This window comes from Oncorhynchus tshawytscha, linkage group LG18 (genome assembly GCF_018296145.1).
Source record: "Oncorhynchus tshawytscha isolate Ot180627B linkage group LG18, Otsh_v2.0, whole genome shotgun sequence".
NCBI lineage: Eukaryota > Metazoa > Chordata > Actinopteri > Salmoniformes > Salmonidae > Oncorhynchus > Oncorhynchus tshawytscha.
Genome location: NC_056446.1, coordinates 11,515,011 through 11,531,844, shown reverse-complemented (window position 1 = coordinate 11,531,844; position 16,834 = coordinate 11,515,011).

Genomic DNA, 16,834 nt, shown 5'->3' with positions numbered 1-16,834 from the left:
CTGGTCTCATAAACTAGACGTAACATAGTAAATGTAAATCTGGACACTGAAATGAGTATGATATGTTACGCTGGGTATGGTTACATAGGCCAGGGTGTATGGGTGTGCGTATAACATGAACGTCTAGCAACCCAAAGGTTGCGAGTTTGAATCTCCTCACGGACAACTTTAGCATTTAGTTAATTAGCCAATTTTCAACTACTTACTACTTTTTAGCTACTTTGCAACTACTTAGCATGTTAGCTAACCATTCCCCTAACTTTAACCCTTTTAGATAACCCTAACCTTAACCCTTTAACCTAACTCCTAAACTTAACCCTAACCCCTAGCCTAGCTAATGTTAACCAGCTCGCTAACGTTAACCACCTAGCTAGAATTCATAACACATCATGCATTTGGAAAATTCCTAACATATCATACGAATTGTAATTTGTAGCATTTCATACGAAATGGGTGATGGACATCCACAAATTAATACATACCATATGAAATGTAACATTTCCTACTAAATGGAGTGTCTCAGATTTACAGTACCAGTCCAAAGTTTGGACACACTTACTCATTCAAGGGTTTTTCTTTATTTTGACTATTTTCTACATTGTAGAATAATAGTGAAGACATCAAAACTATGAAATAACACATGTGAAATCATGTAGTAGCCAAGAAAGTGTTAAACAAATCAAAATGTATTTTCTATATAGGATTCTTCAAAGTAGCCACCCTTTGCCTTGATGACAGCCTTGCACACTCTTGGCAACTGACTGGCTTTCTTGATGTCTATAGTATTCTCTCTGGTATTCTCACTGCAACCTTAAAGGTCCTCAATGATGTCACCATTGCCATTGATTCTAAGCAACGTTGTGCTGCGATTTTTATTGACTTGGTCAAAGCTTTTGATATGGTAGACCATTCCATTCTTGTGGGCAGGCTAAGGAGTATTGGTGTCTCTGAGGGGGTCTTTGGCCTGTTTTGCTAAATACCTCTCTCAAAGAGTACAGTGTATAAAGTAAAAAAAATCTGCTGTCTCAGCCACTGCCTGTCACCAAGGGAGTACCCCAAGGCTCAATCCTAGGCCCCACGCTCTTCTCAATTTACATTAACAACATAGCTCAAGCAGTAGGAAGCTCTCTCATCCATTTATATGCTGATGATACAGTCTTATACTCAGCTGGCCCCTCCCCGGATTTTGTGTTAAAAATGTTCTACAACAAAGCTTTTTTAGTGTCCAACAAGCTTTCTCTACCCTTAACCTTGTTCTGAACACCTCCAAAACAAAGGTCATGTGGTTTGGTAAGAAGAATGCCCCTCTCCCCACAGGTGTGATTACTACTCTTGAGGGTTTAGAGCTTGAGGTTGTCACCTCATACAAGTTCTTGGGAGTATGGCTAGACAGTACACTGTCCTTCTCTCAGCACATATTAAAGCTACAGGCTAAAGTTAAATCTAGACTTGGTTTATCGTAATCACTCCTCTGCCACCCCAGCTGCCAAACTAACCCTGATTCAGATTATCATAATTTATAGATCAGCAGGTAAGGGTGCTCTTGAGCGGCAAAATGTACTTTACCATTCGGCCATCTGATTTGCCACCAATGCTCCTTATAGGACACATCACTGCACTCTATACTCCTCTGTAAACTGGTCATCTCTGTATACCTGTCGCAAGACCCACTGGTTGATGCTTATTTATAAAAGCCTCTTAGCCCTCACTCCACCCTATCTGAGATATCTACTGCAGCTCTCATCCTCCACATACAACATCCGTTCTGCCAGTCACATTCTGTTAAAGGTCCCCAAAGCACACACATCCCTGGGTCACTCGTCTTTTCAGTTCGCTGCAGCTAGCGACTGAAACGAGCTGCAACAAACACTCAAACTGGACAGTTTTATCTCAATTTCTTCATTCAAAGACTCAATCATGGATACTCTTACTAACAGTTGTGGCTGCTTTGCGTGATGCGTTGTTATCTCTACCTTCTTGCCCTTTGTGCTGTTGTCTGTGCCCAATAATGTTTGTACTGTGTTTTGTGCTGCTACCATGTTGTTTTGCTACCATATTGTTGTCATGTTGTGTTGCTACCATGCTGTGTAACCATGTGTTGCTGCCTTGCTATGTTGTTGTCTTAGGTCTCTCTTTATGTAGTGTTGTCTCTTTTGTCGTGATGTGTGTTTTGTCCTATATTTATATGTTTTGTATATATTATATATATTTTTTTAAATCCCCGTCCCCGCAGGAGGTCTTTTGCCTTTTGGTAGGCCGTCATTGTAAATAAGAATTTGTTCTTAACTGACTTGCCTAGTTAAATAAAGGATACATAAAATAAATACAAATAAATGGCCTAGGCTACAGCTAAAGGATAGGTTATGATGCAATATGGAGGTAGCCAGTGCCAGTCGTCTGTTTGTGCTATCATGCCAAATTGTCATTGTCATGCCAAATTTTTGGTTTGACAATGAGCAATGGAGTTGGCAAAATTACAAACAGATCTGGGACCAGGCGAGCACGAACTACAACATTGTCATTGATCTCTGTTTAGTTTTTGTAATGTGACAGGTTACGGCAAGTTTCTTTGTAGTTATTGGAGATATTCATGTCTTACAATCTGCTTTGTTTTCATACAGTACTTCTGTTTCTGGATGTACTGTAGACCTAAGAATATAAACTTGTTGCATAGGAATGTGTTATGATATTTGATAAGGGCACACAATCAATATAGAAGTCTGCAATCAAAATGATTAGATTACCCTGAAATTGTAGATGTAATTGAATCCTGGATGGTGTATTTTTTATTAGTTATAATGAGGAGATTAATAATTGACTACCAATGGTTTCATGTGCAAGAACTGTAATGGAGATGGAGGGGGTTGGGGGACTGATATAAATAGTCATTTTTGCAACCAAAAATATACCTTCACAGACATGAAAGGGTCAACGATAAAGAAACTACTACTAATAATAACATTAACAACAAATTGCTACTTTGGAGCCACTCGAAGCACACCCTCTGCTGAAGCTCTTCAGTAGAATATGAATAATTATATGTGTTTACATGTATGTTTAAAGTAACAGCTGTTCAGCGTGTGAATTCAGAAAGCCTGTTTGGTTAAGGCTGAAAGAGGGGAATATGCTCTTGCCATAGGGTGTATGGCCTATACTTTATCAGGAGTGCTTGCACAGTCAGAGATGTTGGCTCAATTGATAACTTCCTACTGAGACATTTTGAATTAGTACTTGCTCTCTAATTACCCTACCACACTAGTGTTGTGAGACTGTGAGGTAATTTGACATACACCATCCTGTCCAGGGGGTGTACTTGTAGATGAAGCTGCCTCACACAGAAACAAAATATTTTGTTAGGCTCCTGCTCTATGGGCCGCTCTGGCTCGAAGCTTTACTTACTTAATGTGCCCAAATCTCCCTCTCCAAGAAACCTGAACACGTTGGTCAGGTATCAGCTGCTCTGTCCATTTCTATTTTGCTTTCAAATAGACAAAAAATGTTATCGATTGGAGCAGCTTGTGTTTTTTCGCTGCCTGTCTGACACTTCTGGACTTCACATGGGAGCTATGCTGCCCAAGACAAGACCAAACAGACACACAGACACACACACGCACGCATGCACACACAAGCACACACACGCACACACACACACACACACACACACACACACACACACACACACACACACAGAAACAGACACAGACACACACAGACACACACAGACACACACGCACGCACACGCACACACACACACACACACACACACACACACACACACACACACACACACACACACACACACACACACACACACACCCTCAGTGCCTGTCGCTTTGCTACAAATGGAGTGCTGTGCTGAATGTGCTGAAATTGCCCCGCTGTGATCTTTTGTGAACATGACAGTGGGCTTAGGGTACAATGTAATGAACAGGTGTGCCGATGAAAAGGGCCTTTGCAGAGTGTTGATAACGTAATGAAATTATGCCAAGTCTGTATGAATGAACACTTGCTGGGGAGAGAGATAACACACAGCCTGAAGCAGATGCAGAGAGCAGGCATGATGAATGGTACTGTATCTTTGACATAAAGGAGCAGAAAGCAGTAATCAAAGGACCTTGGGTCTGGTATATCAAAATTAGTGTATTTTATCTCAACCAATTCAATACATCAGTGTGGTAGAGTACCAAGCATTGGGGTCAACTCAGTTGCAACTTGCCCTGCATTTACTGTCAGAAAGAACATTCACATACTATAATCTCAAGTGAATATCCAATCCATTATTTTTTGATTCTGTAGGGTAACATGTACTACAATTGTATAATGATCATGAAATTGCAGGCCTATCACATGCTGGAAAAATCTAACCAGTCAAAAGTTTTAGAACACCTACTCATTCACAGGTTTTTCTTGATTTTTACTATTTTCTACATTGTAGAATAATAGTGAGGACATCAAAACTATGAAATTACACATATGGAATCATGTAGTAACCAAAAAGTGTTACAGTTTTTTTCGATTGCTAAACGACAGTGGACACAACTGGAGTCACATGTGCAAAACTCTAACTACAGTCTGCACAGCAGCAGTTCATGTGGACCAAACTCTAGTTCGTTTTTCATTGCTTGAACACAGTTTTCAAAACTCTACACACTTATCCCATGACTTTAACCACAACCTGCACAACACTGTGGATTTACAGCACTTTGTTCAAATGCTAACACACTGCTGTCAAAACTGTGAACCACACATTCAAAACGGAATAGATTTCAGCCTTGTGCCTTTCAAACACTGCTGATTGCAATTTCAGCTGAAAGGCTAAGCAGGTATCGTGTTTTAGACTTGTTAGTGAACACACACACATATTACAGTATATATAGGTAGAGCTCAGAAAGACTAATTTTGGAAATGGAACAAGGAAGATGGGTTCGTGGAGGGAGAAGGGTGGCAGGGAGAGGGCGGATGCGTGGAGGAAGACAAAGAAGACAAAGAGTTGTTATTTCAGATGAAATAAGGGCTACATTTATAGACCATGTCGTGAACCATGGTCTCTCATTGAGAGAGGCAGGGTTGAGGGTGCAACCCAATCTGCAAAGATCCACAGTGGCATCTGTAATGCGAATTTTCCATCATGCAAACAGGTGAGAGTTACATCCTTACAGTAAATGAAAACATTATAGGAATCTATTTTGTATTGCAATTATAGAATATTTACACAGATATATATTACAGTAAGTTTGACTGTAAAATATATTTTTACAACAGGACCCAAAGGCTGCCCCCAACAGGGGGAAGAGGAAAAATATTTTCAGATGCACAGGAAAATGCTATTGTTGACATGGTTGTTGTCAACAATGCAATAAAACTGCGGGAGATTCAAGATAGAGTGCTGGCTGATAATGATATATTTGAAAATGTTAATTCTGTCAGCGCAACAACTATTGCTCGAGTCCTAAAGAAACACCAAGTTACAATGAAACAGTTATACACTGTACCGTTCGAGAGAAACAGTGAACGGGTAAAAGAGCAAAGATACCAATATGTCCAGGTAAGACGTCTGAGGTTACATACACAGCTATACAAAATATTTACAGTAAAAAAAAAAAAAACACGAGCATTTCTACAGTAAAACTGTGCACTTACTGTTTTTCAGAGAGTAATGGAGGTGGAAGCACTGGAAAGACCACATTCATTTGTATTTATCGATGAAGCTGGATTTAACCTTCCCAAAACACGGCGCAGAAGAAGGAATGTTATAGGTCAAAGGGCCACTGTGGAGGTTCCAGGCCAAAGGGGGGGAAATTTCACCATGTGTGCTGCAATGGCCAATGATGGTTTGCTTCTCAACACACCACTCATTGGCCCATACAACACAGAAAGGCTTATAGCTTTCCTAGAACAGCTCTATGTTCAGCTAGTGCCAGCAGAACAGGGTGAGCCAGTAAGAAACCCCCAAGTTTTTGTCATAGTTTGCGATAACGTTGCTTTTCACCACTCTGCAGCTGTCACAGATTGGTTTGCAGCACATCACAGATTTATGGTTTTGTACCTTTTTTTATTTATTTTTTATTTATTTCACCTTTATTTAACCAGGTAGGCCAGTTGAGAACAAGTTCTCATTTGCAACTGCGACCTGGCCAAGATAAAGCATAGCAGTGTGAGCAGACAACACAGAGTTACACATGGAATAAACAATTAACAAGTCAATAACACAGTAGAAAACAAAGGGGGGAGTCTATATACAATGTGTGCAAAAGGCATGAGGAGGTAGGCGATAGGTAGGTATACCTGCCTGCATATTCACCCTTCCTCAACCCAATAGAGGAGTTTTTCTCTGCCTGGAGGTGGAAAGTGTTTGGTCACCACCCACATGACCAAATGTCTCTTTTGGAAGCCATGCGTACCGGATGTGAGGACACGAGTCCAGAGGACTGCCAGGGATGGATAAGGCACTCCAGAATGTTCTTCCCCAGGTGCATGGCAAGAGAAAACATTAGATGTGATGTTGAAGAAAACCTGTGGCCTGATGCTAGAGAGAGGCAGGATTAGCCCCTCAATTATTTGTTCGAATTACAGTATGTACTTTTAGTTTCTACCTTTTTTTCTCATTACTGTAATTCCGTAAATTACTACAGACTATTGAAGCAAACTGCTAATTTTCATTTACCTTAAAGAATTGTTATGTTCTAAAAATTTTAATAAATCATGTGAAAGAATGTCGCTCTTTTCTTTGAAGAAAATATTACTTTGTATGAAGTCACTGAAATTGTTCAAACTGTAAAGATGAAAAGTTTGTATTTTCTGTATTGGTGTTTGATGCTAGTGTTTTTACTCTCAGTGTGTTCTGAGTGACAGTGTGTGTTATCTCAGTGAGGGTTGTGCATAGTGTTTGGCTGCACTGAGCGTGTTTTGAGCCATGTGTTAAGAGTTGTGTTGCTTGGAATGAGTTTTGCAGGTGATGTGAACTGTTTAGCTCAGGTGACTGTTGGTAGTGCAGACTGTAGTTAGAGTTTTGCACATGTGACTCCAGTTGTGCCCACTGTCGTTAAGCAATCGAAAAAAACTGTAAACAAATCAAAATAGATTTTATATTTTGAGATACTTCAAATAGCCACCCTTTGCCTTGATGACAGCTTTGCACACTCTTGGCATTCTCTCAACCAGCTTCATGATGTAGTCACCTGGAATGCATTTTGATTAACAGGTGTGCCTTGTTAAAAGTTCATTTGAGGAATTTATTTCCTTCTTAATGCGTTTTAGCCAATCAGTTGTGTTGTGACAAGGTAGGGGTGGTATACAGAAGATAGTCCTATGTGGTAAAAGACCAAATCCATATTATGACAAGAACAGCTCAAATAAACAAAGAAAAAACGACAGTCCATCATTACTTTAAGACATGAAGGTCAGTCAATCCAAAAAATGTAAAGAACTTTGAAAGTTTCTTTAAAACCTCGTACGTCCACCTGAGACGCAGATGTCCCATCTAGGCATCTGGAAATGCAAATGCGCTACGCCAAATGCTAATAGCACTCGTTAAAACTCAAACGTTCATCAAAACACACATGCAGGGCATTGAATTAAAGCTACACTCGTTGTGAATCTAGCCAACAAGTCAGATTATTAAAATGCTTTTCAGCGAAAGCATGAGAAGCATGAGAAGCTATTATCTGATGCAACACCCCGAAATACCTGAAGGCGACGTAAACAAAAGAATTAGCGTAGCCGGCGCTACACAAATAGCAGAAATAAAATATAAAAATGTCATTACCTTGGACGAGCTTCTTTGTTGGCACTCCTATATGTCCCATAAACATCACTATTGGGTCTTTTTTTCGATTAAATCGGTCCATATATACCCAAAATATCCATCTATGGAAACTGTGTGATTCAGAAAAAAAGACTGTTTCAAAACGCTACGTCATTTTTTTAAATTAAAAAAGTCGACGATAAACTTTCACAAAACAAAAACTCTTTGTAATCCAACTTTAGGTATTAGTAAACGTTAATAATCTATCAAATTGATCACGAGGCGATGTGTATTCAATAGCTCCACGTCTTCAAATCATCTTCCAAAATCTCTCTTCCATAACGTCCTGTCGGAGACCGGATGGAAAGTGGTCTCTCTAACTCGTTTGACCAAGAAACAACGAGAAGGCAATTGACAAGAGTGGTGACATCGTGTGGAAGCTGTAGGACTTGCAATCTCGGCCCTATTTAATTTCGTGCCCCTTGAACAATACATGCAAGTGGCGCATGGATATTTTTTTCAGTGATCAGTTTTTCTTGCGCTTTTCGATGAAACAGACGCTCTGTTATAGTCACAGCGGTGATTTAACCAGTTTTAGAAACGTGTGAGTGTTTTCTATCCACACATACTAATCATATGCATATACTATATTCCTGGCATGAGTAGCAGGACACCGAAATGTTGCGCGATTTTTAACAGAATGTTTGAAAAAGTAGGGGGTAGGATCAACAGGTTTTAAGTGCAGTCACAAAAATTGCCCCCCTCTGCAAGACAAAGGGGCTGATCGTGGACTACAGGAAAAGGCGGACCGAACAGGCCCCCATTCTCATCAACGGGGCTGTAGTGGAGCGGGTCGGGAGGTTCAAGTTCCTTAGATTTCCAAATCACCAATGAACTATCATGGTCCAAACATACCAACACAGTCGTGAAGATGGCACGACAAAACCTTTCCCCCTCAGGAGACTGAAAAGATTTGGCATGGATCCCCAGATCCTCAAAAGGGTAATTACACAGCTGCACCATCGAGAGCATCCTGACCGGTTGCATCACCTACTTGGTAAATATTTTCTTAACTCTTCTTGAACTGAATTGTTGGTTAAGGGATTGTAAGTAAGCATTTCACAGTAAAGTCTACACTTGTTATATTCGGCGCATGTGACAAATAAAGTTTGATTTGATTTGATTTTGAAAAACCATCAAGCGCTATGATGAATCTGGCTCTTATCAGGACCACCACAGGAATGGAAGACCCAGAGTTATAAGGATAAGTTAATTTGTCCCAAAAAAATGCACAGAGTTCAAGTAACAGACACATCTCAACATCAACTGTGTGAATCAGGCCTTCGTAGTCTAATTGCTGCAAAGAAACCACTACCAAAGGACAACAATAATAATAAGAAACTTTCTTGGACCAAGAAACATGAGCAATGGACATTAGACCGGTGGAAAACTGTCCTTTGGTCTGGACCCCAAATTGGAGATTTTTGGTTCCAATCGCCGTGTTTTTGTGAGACACGGTGTGGGTGAACGGATGATCTCCACACGTGTATTTCCCACCATAAAGCATGGAGGAGGAGGTGTTATGGTGTGGGGGTGCTTTGCTGGTGACCCTGTCTTTGATTTGTTTAGAATTCAAGGCACACAACCAGCATGGCTACCACAGCATTCTGCAGCGATGCACTATCCCATCTGGTTTGGGCTTAATGGGACTATCATTTGTTTTTCAACAGGACAATGACCCAACACACCTCCAGGCTGTGTAAGGGCTATTTTACCAAGAAGGAGAGTGATGTAGTGCTGCATCAAATTACCTGGCCTCCACAATCCCCCAACCTCTACCAAATTGAGATGGTTTGGGATGAGTCAGACCGCAGAGTGAAAGAAAAGTGCTCAGCATATGTCAAATCAAATCAAGTCAAATCAAACTGGATTTGTCACATGCGCCGAAAACAACTTTATCGTGGAATGATTACTTACTAGCCCCTAACCAACAATGCAGTTTAAAAAAAATATGGATAAGAATAAGAGATAAAAGTAACAAGTAATTAAAGAGCAGCAGTAAAATAACAATAGTGAGAGTATATACAGGGGGGTACCGATACATAGTCAATGTGCAGGGGCACTGGTTAGTTGAGGTAGTATGTACATGTAGGTACAGTTAATTAAAGTGACTATGCATAGATGACAACAGAGAGTAGCAGTGGTGTAAAAGGGGGGGAGACACTGCACATAGTCTAGGTAGCCATTTCACTAGATGTTCAAGAGTCTTATGGCTTGGGGGTAGAAGTTGTTTAGAAGCTTCTTGGACCTAGACTTGGCACCCCAGTACCGCTTGCCATGCGGTAGCAGAGAAAACAGTCTATGACTATTGTGGCTGGAGTCTCTGACAATTTTTAGGGCCTTCATCTGACACCGCCTGGTATAGAGGTCCTGGATGGCAGGAAGCTTGGCCCTGGTGATGTACTGGGCCGTTCGCACTACCCTCTGTAGTACCTTGCGGTCTGAGGCCGAGCAGTTGCTATAAGAGTGTGCAAAACTGTCATCAAGGCAAAGGGTGGCTAATTGAAGAATCTCAAATATAAATATATTTTTAATTATTTTAACACTTTTTTGGTTACTACATGATTCCATATGTGTTATTCATAGTTTTTATGGCTTCACTATTATTCTACAATGCAGAAAATAGTAAAAATAAAAGCACTTGAATGAGTAGGTGTTATAAAACTTTTGACTGCTAGTGTATATATACACAGAACAAAAATATAAATGCAACATGTAAAAGTGTTGGTTTTACAAGCTGAAATAAAAGATCCCAGAAGTTCTCCATATGCACAAAAAGCTTATTTCTCTAACATTTTCTGCACACATATGTTTACATCCCCGTTAGTGAGCATTTATCCTTTGCCAAGATAATCTATCCACCTGATAGGTGTGGCATATCAAGAAGCTGATTAAACAGCATGATCATTACACAGGTATGCTGGGGACAATAAAAGGCCACACAACACACTGCCACAGATGTCTCAGGTTTCGGGGGAACGTGTAATTGGCATGCTGACTGCAGGAATGTCCACCAGAGCTGTTGCCAGGGAATTGATGGCAGTACAGTGTTTTGTGCAAGTATTCACCCCCCTTGGCATTTTTCCTATTTTGTTGCTGTCACACCCTGATCTGTTTCACCTGTCCTCGTTATTGTCTCCACGCCATCCAGGTGTCGCTTGTTTTCCCCAGTGTATTTATCTCTGTTTCCTGTCTCTCTGTGCCAGCTTGTCTTGTATGTCCAAGCCTACCAGGGTTTTTTTTCCCAGTTTCCTACTTTGCCTTTTCTCCTTTTTCTAGTCTTCCTGGTTTTGACCCTTGCTTGTTCTGGACTCTGTACCTGCCTGCCTGACCATTCTGCCTGCCCTGACCTCGAGACTGCTCTGATCTGGTTATGACCTTTTGCCTGTCCACGACCATTCTCTTGCCTATTCCCTTTGGATTTATTAAACATCTTGAACTCCAACCATCTGCCTCCTGAGTCTGCATTTGGGCCTCGCCTAGTGTCATGATAGTTGCCTTATAACCTGGAATTAAAATAGATTTTTTGGGGGGGGTTTGTGTCATTTGATTTACACAACATGCCTACCACTTTGAAGATGCAAAATATTTTTTATTGTGAAACAAACAAGAAATAAGACCAAACAAAACAGAGCGTGCATAACTACTCCCCCCGAAGTCAATACTTTGCAGAGTCTCCTTTTGCAGCAATTACAGCTGCAAGTCTCTATATGCTTGGCACATCTAGCCACTGGGATTTTTGCCCATTCTTCAAGGCAAAACTGCTCCAGCTCCTTCAAATTGGATGTGTTCCGCTGGTGTACAGCAATCTTTAAGTCTTACCACAGATTCTCAATTTGATTGAGGTCTGTGCTTTGACTAGGCCATTCCAAGACATTTAAATGTTTCCCTATTAACCACTCGAGTGTTGCTTTAGCAGTATGCTTAGGGTCATTGTCCTGCTGGAAGATGAACCTCCGTCCCAGTCTCAAATCTCTGGAAGACTGAAACAGGTTTCCCTCAAGGATTTCCCTGTATTTAGCGCCATCCATCATTTCTTCAATTCTGACCAGTTTCCCAGTCCCTGCCGATGAAAAACATCCCCACAGCATGCTGCCACCACCATGCTTCCCTGTGGGGATGGTCCTCGGGGTGATGAGAAGGTGTTTGGTTTGTGCCAGACATAGCGTTTTCCTTGATGGCCAAAAAGCTACATTTTAGTCTCATCTGACCAGAGTACCTTCTTCCATATGTTTGGGGAGTCTCCCACATGCCTCTCGGCAAACACCAAACGTGTTTCCTTATTTTTTTCTTTAATTAATGTATTTTTTTCTGGCCACTCTTCCGTAAAGCCCAGCTCTGTGGAGTGTACGGCTTAAAGTGGTCCTATGGACAGATACTCCAATCTCCGCTGTGGAGATTTGTAGCTCCTTCAGGGTTATCTTTGGTCTCTTTGTTGCCGTACACTCCTCTCTGATTAATGCCCTCCTTGCCTGGTCTGTGAGTTTTGGTGGACGGCCCTCTCTTGGCAGGTTTGTTGTGGTGCCATATTCTTTCCATTTTTGAATAATGGATTTAATGGTGCTCTGTGGGATGTTCAAAGTTTCAGATTTTTTGATAACCCAACCCTTATCTGTACTTCTCCACAACTTTGTCCCTGACCTGTTTTTAGAGTTCCTTGGTCTTCATGGTGCCACTTGCTTAATGGTGTTGCAAACTCTGGGGCCTTTCAGAACAAGTGCGTGTGTATATATATATATAAAAGATCACTTGACACTTAGATTGGTGGACTTTAACTAATTATGTGACTCCTGAAGGTAATTGGTTGCAGCAGATCTTATTTAGGGGCTTCCTAGCAAAGGGGGTGAATATGTATTCACACACCACTTTTCCATTTCACTTCACCAATTTGGACTATTCCATTACATGAAATTCAAATAAAATCCATTTAAATTACAGGTTGTAATGTTACAAAATAGGAAAAACGCCAAGGGGATGAATACTTTTGCAAGAAACTGTACGTCCAACCCGGCCTCACAACCGCAGACCACGTGTAACCACGCCAGACCAGGATCTCCACATCCGGCCACATCACCTGCAGAATAACCTGAGATCAGCCACCTGTACATCTGATGAAACTGAAGATTATTTGTCTGTCTGTCACACAGCCCTTTTGTGGGGGGGGAAAACTCATTCTAATTGGCTGGGCCTATGCCCTCCCAAGCCCATCCATGGCTGCGCCCCTGTCCAGTCATGTGAAAAAGAGTACATAGATTAAGGCCTAATGAATTTATTTCAAATAATTGATTTACTTATATGAACTGTAAGTCAGTAAAATCATTGACGTTGTTGCATGCTGCTTTTATATTTTTGTTCAGTATAATTCTGTAAGCTACCCCATTCATTTCTGATAGACTGTCTGTGCTAAAAGTCTAATAAAAAAAAATGTATGAAATACAACACCAGTGACCCGGTCAGGTGTTTAACTCAGTGGCGGTTCTAGCTTGTATGGCTCACTGGACAACCCCCCTTACCACCATTCTGCACTAACTGTAATTTTCATTCATATAGAACACAAATAAATTATCACAACATTTAAAACTATATGAATATATACACAAATAAGACTCAAATATAAAAAAGTAGTAACTAAGACAAATAGAAACAAATGTGTTGATTTGGCACTAGAGCATCAGTACATTACCCATCCCCCAACACTGTCAACCAAGAGTCAGGACTAAACCAATTCACCTTGTGTAATGAGTACGATGGGAGACAGGGGGCTGGTTTCAAGTGCAGGGCGCAGCGGGTGTTTTTAGTAAAGGACCACAGGAGGAGGCAGATAGCTGGGTCCAAGGGCAGGCAGAAGGTCATACACAGGGACTCCAAAAAGGTAACAGTACAGGCAGGGAAAAGGCTAATAACGTAGTCCGGAAGATCAGGAAAGAGGTTTATGACAGGAAATCTGATAGGCAAAAGTACAGGCAGGGAATAGGCAAAAAGGCATCGTTAGTGAGGATGGCCAAAAACTACGATACATGGGAGGACTAATACAGAAATAAGCAGCACTCCGCCTAGAATGTGTATCAAAACAAACAATACCTCACAATGATGGCGTGCAAAGAACTGAACTAAATAGTGTGTGTAAATGACATACAGGTGTGTGAACAGGTGATCAGAATTCAGGTGATTGGGATCTGGAGAGTGCGCTGCGTTCAGGGGACCTATCTGTTTGAGAGTGTGGGCTGGAAAGTGAGCTGCATTCAGGGGATCTATATGTTTGAGAGTGTGAGCTGGAAAGTGGGCTGGAAAGTGAGCTGCGTTCAGGGGATCTATGTGTTTGAGAGTGTGAGCTGGAAGCAGACGTTAAACCTTGATGGTGTGCAGACTGGTTTTATATTTTTCTTAAGGATTCCGCACAAACCAGAGAAAAATGCAACAATATGTCTGTGAAACTTTCTTTATCTTGGCCAGGTCGTAGTTGTAAATGAGAACTTGTTCTCAACTGGCCTACCTGGTTAAATAAAGGTGAAATTAAAAATTAAAAAATTAAAATACAACTATATATTCAGTATTATGAATGAATTGTGGTTTATTTAGTAGCATTTCGTACTGTAACTGATTTTACTAATTGCATTAGTTAGGTGCGCTATTTGATAGATTCCCCCGCTCCCCCTACCTCTGGCTTCCTGTGGAGAGACCTGAGATCAACCTATCTCTGCCCCCCTCCCCATCTAGTACTTCTGAGTGGGAGACCTTCCAAGGCAGTAGCCTGCCTAGCTCACACACTAGAATCAGGGCGCCCACTCCAACAAGGTTAATTGACCCACAGTCCCACACGGTGACATGATATCATTGACGTGACGTGCAAGTGAGCGATAGAAAGCCGATCGCGCAAATGTCACCATTCCGATTTTTTTTTGTGCAGGTGCTGCTCCCGGTAAGATGCCACCCTGGGCGGCTGCCCATGTCACCTATACCTAAATCCGTCACTGGTTGAACTGACAGATAGCATGTCGGGGATGCAAGTCCCACTCAGGTTTCCTTGAGAGTCTGTTTAAGTACTTTATAACCACTGTACATATACAGCAAGGCCGATTGACTGAATGACACGTGTGAAAAACTCCCTGTGGCTCCCCCAAAACTAAGAGCTTTCTACTGCCCACTATGACACCCCTCCTCATTCCGGTGCCAAGGTGTCTGGCTGTTGAACTTCCTCACCTCCCTGACCTTGGTCAACTGACCTCTGATTGGTTGACATCTGGTGATTATCCAAACCAATTACCTGGTTTGGACCAATTCAGGCTGCTGACCTCAGTCTCCTCCAGCTGCACAGAGAGAGCGGATGCTCTTGTGTCTCTGTGCTGCTCCCTTTCACCTCTGGACTCCTCCATCCAAGGACTATCACCTCTGGACACATTTACTCTGGTCTCCTTTAGTGTGTTAGCGTCACTGCCTAAAATACCTGTCACAACTTCCGCCGAAGTTGGCTCCCCTGCCTGTTCTCGGCGGTCGTCGTCACCGTCCTACTAGCCGCTACCGTCCTACTAGCCGCTACCAATTTTGTCTTATTAGTTTCACCTGTGTGTATTTTGGTTTAATTAGCTTCCCTATAATTAGTAGTTTGACCCGCCCTTGTTTTGTGCGGGATTGTCTTAATGTTACGTGTGTGCATGTTAGGTCGTGGTGTATTTTCTTTTCTTTACTTGACACCCTGTGGTTTTGGGTTGTCTAGTATAGTGTCCTGCGCCCTGTATTGTGTTGGGCTTATTATTTAGGTGTGCAAGAGTAAAGCACTTCACTCCGTTACTCTCTCTCTCTCTCTGTCTGATTCCTGCACCCACCTAGTCCCGCGTGACAATACCACACCTCACACTTCACATCAGATGTTATCTTCATCCATCACTCCTCTCCTCCTGTTATGCTGGTGTGTGTTTAGGCTGGCAATAAACCTGTGTTCTTTACCTTTGTCTTCTACTGATCCATCTCCCTCTTACCGGGGACCTAGGGCAGTTTTTCCATCCACCTTTTACTAGAACTTCCGGCGCCGACAGAGATGGCCGCCTCGCTTCGCGTTCCTAGGAAACTATGCAGTATTTTGTTTTTTTTACGTGTTATTTATTACATTGGTACCCCAGGTAATCTTAGGTTTTATTACATACAGTCGGGAGGAACTACTGGATATAAGAGCAACGTCAACTCACCATCATTACGACCAGGAATACGACTTTCCCGAAGCGGATCCTGTGTTTTGCCCACCACCCAGGACAATGGATCGGATCCCAGCCGGCGATCCAATACAACGACGCCGTAAAAGGGGCAGACGAAGCGGTCTTCTGGTCAGGCTCCGGAGACGGGCACATCGTGCACCGCTCCCGAGCATACTACTCGCCAATGTCCAGTCTCTTGACAACAAGGTTGATGAAATCCGAGCAAGGGTAGCATTCCAGAGAGACATCAGAGACTGTAACGTTCTTTGCTTCACGGAAACATGGCTCACTCGAGACACGCTATCGAACTCTGTACAGCCAGCTGGTGTCTTCACGCATCGCACCTACAGAAACAAACATCTTTCTGGTGAGAAGAGGGGCGGGGGGTATGCCTTATGATTAACGAGACGTGGTGTGATCATAAGAACATACAGGAACTCAAGTAATTTTGTTCATCTGACTTAGAATCCCTCACAATCAAATGTCGACCGCATTATGTACCAAGAGAATTCTCTTCAATTATAATCACAGCTGCATATATTCTCCCCCAAGCAGACACATCGATGGCCCTGAACAAACCTTATTTGACTCTATGTAAACTGGAAACTACATATCCTGAGGCTGCATTCATTGTAGCTGGGGATTTTAACAAGGCTAATCTGAAAACGAGACTCCCTAGTTTCTATCAGCATATCGATTGTGCTACCAGGGCTGGTAAAACCCTGGATCATTGTTATTCTAACTTCTGCGATGCATATAAGGCCCTCCCCCGCCCTCCTTTCGGAAAAGCTGACCACGACTCCATTTTGTTGCTTCCAGCCTATAGACAGAAACTAAAACA